The sequence below is a fragment of the Lissotriton helveticus genome, chromosome 10, assembly GCF_964261635.1.
Source record: "Lissotriton helveticus chromosome 10, aLisHel1.1, whole genome shotgun sequence".
Lineage (NCBI taxonomy): Eukaryota > Metazoa > Chordata > Amphibia > Caudata > Salamandridae > Lissotriton > Lissotriton helveticus.
Window position 1 is genome coordinate 662059480 of NC_136071.1, and position 7768 is coordinate 662067247.

A 7768-nucleotide genomic window follows, 5' to 3' on the forward strand; every position below is an offset into this window, starting at 1 on the left:
GGTGGGGGTGGAGGCGGCAGGCCGGGTGGCTCCTATTAACCCATGGTACCTCACCTCCCCCGAGACCCGCAATCTCTTGATTAAGTCTTTGGACAATTATTTTTTGGACAATGAGGGGTCCGTCTCCTCTGCGGTATCCCTGTGGGAGGCCTTTAAGACAGTGATTCGCGGGCAGGCCCTTTCCCTTATTGCTGAATCCAAAAAGGCGAGGAATCGGGAGGTGGTGGTTCTTGAGAGGGAGATTGCTGACATTGAGGCTGACCTAGAATCGGATGTTACGTCTGGTAAACTCCACGCCCTGGGTCTGAAACAATTTGCCTACAGGTCTTTGGTCACAGATGCAGCTAAACTGATGTTTCGGGAGCAACAGGGTCGTTTGTATGATGTGGGGGACAAAGCGGGTAAATTATTGGCATGGTTGGATAAGAAGGAGAGGGCGAATCGTGTGGTGCCTGTGATTCAGATTTCGAATGGTGTGAGAGTGACAGACCCGGTTGGAATAGTTGAATGTTTTGCGGATTATTTTCGTGTGGTTTATACCCCTGTGTCTGAACGGGATGTCGATGACTCTCGCCTTTTGTTGCGTGATATAGCTCTGCCCAGTGTTTCCGACTTAGACCGAATCTCTTTGGAGTCCCCTTTCACTACGGACGAGATAGCGACGGCTATCCGCTCACTCCGTTCGGGCAAAGCTTTGGGCCCGAATGGATTGCCAATTGAATTGTACAAGCTACGTCCTGATAAGGTGGCGCCTTATCTTCGTACCATGTTTTTGGAATCCCGGGAGCGGGGTATTCTGCCATATGATCAGCGTCTGGCTACGGTAGTTGTTATTCCCAAAGAAGGTAAACCTCGGGACCTTTGTTCGTCTTACAGGCCCATTTCCCTGATGAATGTTGAACCCAAGGTCCTGGCTAAGCTCCTGGCGACCCGCCTCTTGACGGTCATTAGTGGCTTGGTTCATCCGGATCAGTCTGGATTTATCCCGCATCGCAACACGGCTCTTAACCTACGTCGTCTCCACGGAGCTGTTGCGAGGGCGGGGCTTCTGACGGAGCCGGCCATTTTGGCTTCGCTGGACGCCTCGATGGCCTTTGACACGGTGGAGTGGCCCTATCTTTGGGCAACTCTTGAGAAATTCGGTTTTGGCCCTGAGTTTATTGGTTGGGTGCAGTTGTTATACACCGAACCCTTGGCACAGGTGGTGGTAAACGGTCGGGTCTCTGTCCCCTTCTGTCTTGGTAGGGGGACCCGTCAGGGGTGTCCCCTGTCTCCGTTGCTTTTCGCGCTTGCTCTGGAACCGTTGGCTGCGTGGCTTCGCTGGGAACCTTCACTCAAAGGGATCCGTTGGTCACCGGATTTTGAGGACCGTGTATCGCTTTACGCGGATGACATTCTTCTGTATCTTACTTCCCCGCGTAAATCTTTAAATGTCTTATTTGACGTTCTTATTTCGTTTGGCGCTAACTCGGGTCTGGTTATTAATTGGGCTAAGTCCTGTGTATATGTTCTCTCGGGTGTTTTGCCCCCATTACCGGACAGGTTTCCTATCCAGGTTGTCCACTCTGGCTTCAAGTATTTGGGGATCTTTATTACGCTGGACTCCTCACTCCGGTTCGAGCGTAACCTCCTCCCCCCGCTTCTTAGACTGCGACTGGATGTGGCCCGTTGGCGTAAGCTACCCCTGTCTCCTCTGGGCCGGGCTGCCCTTTTTAAAATGATGTCTTTGCCGCGATTCCTATACGCGCTTCAAAATTCCTATGACGACATTCCCGCTACATATTTCCGGGAGATCGAGAGTCTTCAAAGGCAACTGATCTGGGACGGACGTCCACGTATCGCCCTTGCGAAACTTACCATCCCTTGGTATGACGGGGGCATGGCGCTCCCCGATATCAAGAGATATTATTGGGCTGCCCAGTTGTCTGCCATTAACCACGTAATGTATTCCCCGGGTCGAGATCCGGCCTTTGAGATGGATAGACTCCAGCTGCCGGGAGGGAATTTTAATAGAGCGCTTTATTCCAGATCGGCAGGGCGCCTTCTTGCGGGCCCGTCCAGGATCGCAGTCAATGTGTGGCGCGCCGCGAATGTGAGTTTGGGATGGGAGAATCGATTGACAATGGCGACCCCGCTTTTTGCTTCCGAACGTTTGGGGTGTCTCTGGTCTACTAAGGGCTTTGACCGCTGGGATATGATTGGGATATGTAAAGTGGGTGATGTCTGTGTGAAGGGTAGAGTGAAGTCTTTCCAGGCCCTTAAGGCAGAATATGACTTGAGTGATAGGGAGTTTTTTCGGTATTTGCAGGTCCGGCATGCCCTGGCCTCAGTTCTGACTCCTGATGAGACCCTGCCCGAGTCCTCCTCCCTTGAGGATCGTATACTGGATGGACACTTGCCCGATAGCACTATCTCCCTTATTTACAAGAAACTGATTCATAATCGCGCTGACTTATTGTTCCGACTTAGGGAGGTTTGGGTCGGTGACGGATTGGACTTGGATGACGAGGATTGGCAGTCGGCACTCTCTTCTCCGAAAGAGGTCGCCATCCCCGCCCGTCTCCGTTGGGTCCAACTTAAGATCCTCCACCGGGTGTATGTGACTGGTCCGCGTTTGGTTGTGATGGGTTTTTCCCCGGATGGCTTATGCAAGCGTGGTTGTGGGATGAGTGCTACATTTCTGCATATTCTTTGGGAATGCCCGGTGGTAGCAGCCTACTGGATTGATGTGCTTGCGGTGATGACTGTCGTTACTGGTATTACCCTGCGGCCCGAGGCCCGACGATGCCTGTTGAATGTGTGGGAACCCACCGACTATTCTGTGGCCCAGACCAGATGGGCGACCTTGGGATACATGGTCGCAAAGCGGGACATTGCACAACTCTGGGGCGCATCCAGACCTCCCGCAGTTTCGGTATGGGAGGATAATATGGACTGGTCCATGTTCCGAGAGAAGACTGTCTATGTGGCTAGGGGCAGACCCAGGGCGTGGTTGAAGATCTGGGGTCAGTGGAATGCTTATCGTGGAGATATTTGTACCCCTCCCTTGGTTGACACTCCCGATGTTACCCTGTCTCCCTAGGCTGACATTCCCGAATAATTTTTCATATTGTTTTAGGATTTTCCTGCCCTCCCCGCTGGCCCCCCCCCCCCGGCCATGCCGGGTTTCATTGATCTGTTTTTTGTCTTCCTGATTAGTTGCTTTCCCCTCCGCCTTCTGGGCTGACTTGATTACTGTGCACTCGCCTTGTTTAGTGTTTGTTGTTTTTATGATTAGTATAAAATTGTTCTGTCCTGTCCTATGCTTCGAGCGATAATCGGTATATGTTCTGAGCCTAGCCACGGGAATGATCGTTTGATATTTATGTTGTGCGTTGCAATTAGCGGCCAGCCCGTGTGGTTGTAGGCCCATCTTTGTAACTCTTATTTTATTGCTCAATAAAAGTCTTTAACCAAAAAAAAAAAAAAGCACCTAAGTACCGCAGGAGGGCCCCTGTGTCATGCCACTCCTCTGCCAAATCCTTTCCCAAGAATGCACAATGTGCCCAAAACACCCCTTCATAAGCTTTCCTGGTCCTGGAAGCTAGGCTAGCTGCCACGAGGTTCAGTTGCTGGGGGGGCTCCAATCAGCCAAAGAACTTCTGGGAAGGATGTTGGATTCGCTGCTGCAGAGGGGAGGTGTGCTCTGAAGACCTGCATCTTGAAGCGAGAGAGTGCATCAGTGGCATGATTCAACACACCTGGCACATGTTTAGCCCTAGACAGTATGTTCTCTTTCATACACAACAGCACTATCTCTTTTAAGAGACGGAGAATCATTGTACACCTTGCTGCTTGTTGGTTGATGCATTCAACCACGGTCATGTTGTCAGACCAAAACACCACAGATTGATTATGCAGTCTTTCGGGCCAAACTGTTAATGCCACCCAAATAGGGAACAATTCCAAGAAACCAATGTTAGCTGTTAAACCATTATGCACTCATACTGCTGGCCCCTGCGGTGCCACCCACTCATTACTAAGTATGGCACCAAATCCCACACTACCCGCAGCGTCAGTCCATAAACCCAACTCTGCAGAGGTAGTGGGTGGACTGGGCCACACTACCCTGCCGTTGAAGTACTGCAGGAATGCCATCCAAATCCGCATGTCCTGCCTAACCTCAGCCGACAGCCTGGTGTGGTGGTGCTTTTCTTTTAGGCCAGTCATGGCCTGGGAGATGGAGCGGGAGAATGGTTGTGCCATTGGAATTACTCTGAGAGCAAAGTTCAACTGCCCTACCGTCTGTTGTAACTGATGCAAGGTAACCTAATCCTTGGTGAGGCATTGCTGCAATGCTGTCCTGAATTTTGCAATCTTGTCCGCTGGTAAGCGGAAACACCCTTGGACTGAATCTAAATCAATGCCTACGAACTCTATCGTTGTTGTTGGTCCCACTGTCTTTCCTGGTGCCAGCGGAACCCCAAAAGCCAGCATGAGCGTGCAGAATTCCTGCAGTGCCCACGCACACTTCCGTGAACCCGCCGACCCCAGGATAAGAAAGTCATCTAGATAGTGCATGACAAACAGATGCCCTGTCACCTGTCTAAAAACCCATTCCAGAAATGAACTGAATTTTTCAAAGTAAGCGCAGGAGAACGAGCACCCCATGGACATAAACATATCCATGTAGAATTTGTCCTGAAACTTAAATCCTAGCAAGTGAAAATCCGCTCGGTGAACCGGCAACAAACGAAAAGCAGACTCAATATCTGATTTCAACAGCAGTGCACCAGGGCCCAGACACCTAAGCATTTCCACCGCTTGGTCAAATGATGCATATTTTACATTGCAACTCAAATCAAATCAAATCAAAACAGCTTTATTCGGTGACAACAAGGCAAACACAATAAAAGCATACTAACACACATGTATCTAAAAGAAAATACATTCTGACTACATTTCAGGAGGGAAAATTAATTATGATAAAATATGTGCAAATTTAGACTTCTGGGGAAAATAACACGATAAAATAACAAATCCATTTTTCAAAAATCCATAAAATACAATCTACCACTAGTTCATACAATAAAGTGCAAGTGCGATCAGTGCAAAAGAATGCAATTAAGGAATGGTATTACTCATCGTCTTTTTCATACAGCAGAGCGTCCAAAAGTGCATAATCTTCTTTTTCTAATTGATTTTTGTATGAAGCAGATTACAGAGCTTATAATTTTCATAGTGTCCAAGCTACATATAAAATTAAACGCATCCTTATAGTTAAGAAGCATTTTTTTTTAAAAATAGTGGTTTCAATACAGTTTTTCGAATATCCATATAAAAAGGGCATAAGAGAATAAAGTGCAGAGTGGACTGCGAGGTTTTACCATCACATGGGCAAGGCGGCAGAGTTCTGTGCCATTTCTCAGTTCTTGGGAAGGCAAATAAATAATGTAAAGTGCTCATCCTTAGCCTGGTCAGATAAAATCTGTGCTGGACGTTCTGAACCAAAATAAGATATAACTGAGTACCCCTCATGTATGGGCGTTCACAGTAAGCTGCCACTGTCTGTTTTTTCCTAATCGTCCTATCCCTATCATGTTCTGTGGCAGTAATTTATCTCAATTTCAGGTCGCTTTTACTATATTCTTGTATGCTTATGGGGTCGTCTGTGCTTATTTCACATTTTATCAAAAGTTTACAAATGTGACACAGCCATGGTATTTTCATACTATGATCTAACGCTAGACAATCTGTAATTAGATCCTTAGAGAATTTTGTTTCTTCCTTTGTCCATAAGCCATGCCAGAGTGTAAGGGCAGCTATATTGAGGGTATCGCTTGAATATGGAACAAACAATTCTTTGTGTCTAATCATGTTTGCAGTTGCACTAGAGACTGCCAATAGTCTTTATAGGAAATTATTTTTGTTAATTTGAAGGATTGTCGTGTTTGCTCTCCCCCATATGGCGTTAACAAGTAACAGGGTAAAACCCAGATAGTCACTGGGACCTGGGTGATCGTTTATTATGAAAAACAGGGGTCCCAGACTGTAGGACAGTTATTCAGAATTATAGTGAAATAGCAGAAATTGGAAAAATTCATAGCGCATACGAATTAAAGGTTACGATGTTTTATTTCACAGAGTAACCAAACAAACCGATAAATGGTTTCTACAATTTTTAAAGGTTTCTTTGCAATTCATAAACATATTAGTGCCCACATGGAGAGGGGGTGGGAAGTGCAGTGAGGGATTTCGTGTGAAAAAAGGTGAGAGAATACATAAATAATCAATTTCACATCATTGATCAAAGATTCATTTTTTGTATATAAACAGGTCTCCTGAATTCGGAGCCACATTCAAAATGGATGAGTCACAGTCAAATATCAAAAACAATATCTCCTCTTTATGGCTGTAAGAATCCTGTGTATCCATAGGAGTAAATATCAGGGAAAACGTCTACGTTTCGACCCTATGCGTGCGTAGGGTAATTGGCCCTTACAAGGCGGGTCTTCATCAGGACATGGGGGCAGTGGGCAAACCTCCTTAGGGGTGGAGCGATGCAGTTGCCTTTGGTATGGGTCGTTCTCGCATACAGGTATTCTCCGATCCCGTTTAAGTCGTCGGGAAAGTTGTCAACAGATCAAATCTTGTCAGACACATCGCTGGCGTGGTCTCGAGGCAATCAGTGCAAGGGGCTCTCGTAACCAGGAAGGATAACTGTCCTACAGTCTGGGACCCCTGTTTCTCCCCCATATGGCGGCTCCATAATTAACTTCTGGAACACACTTGCTCCTATACAGGTTTAAAATTTCTCGTAGGGGTTCATTCCCAAGTTTTGCCGCAAACCTAAACATTCCCTCAGTTGTTTTTAAAAATTTCATTTTGCATAATTCAATATGCGAATTCCATGTGCCGTTATTGCAAAATGGAAACCTCAAATATGAAAAAGTCGGGACTCTACTTATAAAAACCCCACCCACATGATGCTGTCTACACTTTTGTCTCTTGCCTCCACATGACATTACAAATGTTTTTTTTAAGTTCAGCTGTAAATCTATGTTAGTCATGTATTGGGAAAAATGTTCCATTAGGCATTGTAAGCCGTGTGCAGTTCTGGACATTAGGACAGCATCATCTGCATATAATACCAGGGGGGTGGGGCGTATTCCAACTTTTGGGGCATCTACAGCCAATTCTTGTAAATACGGATCCACATTATTTATGTACAAGGAAAATAAAAGGGGGCCAATACGCATCCCTGTCTGATACCACGCTTTACTACAAAGTCAGGCGTGCATTCCCCAGATTTTCCGTACCGTACCCTTGAGGTTAAATAGGTATAAATTTGCTATACAAAAAGGATTATTTCTATGGGAGCACCAAGCCCTCTTAAAGTTTGCCATAGTTTTTGATGATTTGGCTAAATCGAAGGCACTAGTCAAATCTACGAAACATAAGTAAAGGGTACTGTCACGAGGGCGGCCAGTCCGGAACCCTGGAGAGGAACGATATAAATACCAGAACTATACGGGCCTCACCTCTCTCCCCACAGCAACCCGAAAACTGGAACCGGGCGGAAACAACACTCTTCCGACCGGAGGAGGAAGCCGGGCCATGTTTCTTTAACTGGGCCGAGTTTGCGGAAGGCCCCGCCCCCTGGGACGTCACAGGGTCAGAGGCATAAAAACCAGAAGCAAGGACAAGGAGGTGTGTCTGACACCCGGAGAAGAACGCGAGCGTGGAAGAGTTGTCGAGCGAGACGAGGAAGGACCTCTGACGAGGAAGC